Here is a 2,459-nt window from a genome sequence, read left to right as displayed (position 1 = left end):
GATAGCATCCAGGCAATGACGGTCAAGGATATGGTGGAGCCACAAACACTATTTTTCTCAAGAGCACAGGCTTTGATGTGTTAGAAAAGGAGGGAATTATTTTGCAGGTGCTATAATCTTGTATAAAAATTTCTTCACTTGGACTTTGCAGATATGAGGGCAATGATGCACATGGTTAAGTGCTTGACTGCTAACCAAAAGATTGGAGATTACAGTCTACCCAGAGGTACCTGAGAAGAAATGTCTGGTGATTTCTTTCCCAAATTTCAGTCCTTGAAAACTCAGTGGAACAGTTCTATTCTGAAACAAATGGAGTTATCAGGAACAAGAGTAAATTTGATGGTAATTAGGTGAGTTTTGATGGGAGACAGCCTCTGGAAGTATCTCAAGGATATATTGGTTCTCCACGTACTACTTTTCTTAGACAATAGGAGTTTGGATCTATAGGGTGATACAATCAGTGTAAATCTTCTTAGGAAATCGTTTGGACTAATATGAATTAATTGCATACCATCTTTGGGTGCATTTAAAAATATGTTAATTTTGGGGATTTCAGCACTAAGCCATCTTAATGAACTATTACTTAAAATTGGTGTTTTTCAGATATTTAATTACATTGAGATGTTTAAGAGTTAAGACCAAAGATAAGATGCACAATATAGCCCTAATTTTATAAAAATTCTCACTTAAGGAACAAGGTGTGAAAAATTAAGAACAGTAATAGTGGTTTTCTGTGTGTAGTTGGATTATAGGTGATTTTTGTATTATTCTTGTTATTTTTTAAGCATTTTTAAAAGATTTGGGTAAAAGTTATAGAGGCAATTGGTTCTCCACTAAACAATTAATATGCATTTTGTCTTTTAATGCAAAACCACTCTCTACACTTCCTTCCTAGGTACCCCATTTCCATTCTCCAATACTTCTGTCCCTTCATATCTTCTGATTTTAATTTTAGGGGAAATGCTGCCCTTTAAATATCAAATAGTTGATTGTTCTGAGGAATGTGTTCCTCAAATGTTAGGCCTATCGTTGGCTAAAATGTGATCTCCAGAAATGGGTTCATTTCCAGGTTTGAAGTGAGTCTCAGGGCCAATTTTTAATATAGTTTTATGAAACATTTATTTCCTACAACTTTACAATGAATTTGAATTATTCTTTAAATAGAAAATAAAACATAAAAAGATTTCCTGAAAAACTTTCTTTAGAGTCCCTGTTTCCATCCCAGAGACCAGCAACACCTCCTTCTTATATTCAAAGGCCATTCTGTTCCTAGGGTTTGACCACTGTGGTTTTCTTCTTTGTTACAAATGACAAAGAGAATTTACTCCAGGGGCAACAGACTCTCAGGTCATACTAATTTACACAATAGGATATAAGACTGGGTTAGTTTCCTTACCTGTAAAGTGGGAGATCCCTTTTTATATATCACAAAGAAATTATGAAGATTAAATGAGGAAAGAAACATTGGATGAAGGAGAAGCCAAAAAAATAAGTAAGTACACAAATAACTAGTTATTTAATAGGTACCTATTCCAAAGAAAGGTGACCCAATAGAATGCTAAAATTATAGAACAAAATCATTAATATCAAATACAAGTAAAATTTTGTTGAACATCATCCAACAGTGATTGCAGTAGTGCATTGGCAGAGAGATGCCAGAAGTTTAGACTGGATTCAGAAGAGAGCTTGGAACAAGGGATATCATTGCTGATGTCAGACAGATCCTTGTTGAAAGCAGCAAGTACTAAGAAGATGTTTACTTGTGTGTTATTGACTATTCAAAGGCATTTTACTGTGTGGAACATAACAAACTAGGGATAGCCTTGAGAAGAATGGGAATGCCAGAACACTTCATTATGCTCACATGGAACTTGTACATGGATCGGGAGGAGGTTGGGTAATGGTAGTTAGACATGATTTGAAGTCAGGAGACATGTGGGTTAGGGTCATATCCTCTTACCATACTTATTCTATCTGTATGCTGAGCAAATCACCAGAGAAACTGGATTGTAGGAAGAATGTGGCATCAAGATTGGGGGAAGGCTTCTGAACAACCTGCGATATGCACATAGCACAGCCTTGCTTGCTGAAAGTGATGAGGACTTGAAACCCTTGCTGATGAAGATCAGTGACTGAGGTCTTCAGCAAGGATTACAATTCAATGTAAAGAAAACAAAAGTCCTCACAACTGAACCAATAGGTGACATCATATAAGCAGAGAGAAGATTGAAGTTCTCAAGGATTTTGTCTTGCTTAGATCCGCAATTAATGCTCATGAAAGCTGAAGTTAAAGAGATCAAATGACTCATTGCATTAAGTAAATCTGCTCATAAAATCTCTAACTTGTTGGAAAGCAAGGATGTTACTTTGAAGACTAAAGTTCTCCTGACCATGCCATGATGTTGAAAATAATTGACGAATTTCAATTATGGAGAGTACCATGGACTTCCAAAACAATA

This window comes from Echinops telfairi, unplaced genomic scaffold (assembly GCF_000313985.2).
Source record: "Echinops telfairi isolate 266 unplaced genomic scaffold, ASM31398v2 ScPeMD7_70;HRSCAF=299, whole genome shotgun sequence".
Classification (NCBI taxonomy): Eukaryota; Metazoa; Chordata; class Mammalia; order Afrosoricida; family Tenrecidae; genus Echinops; species Echinops telfairi.
Note: the sequence above shows the minus strand (reverse complement) of the source record.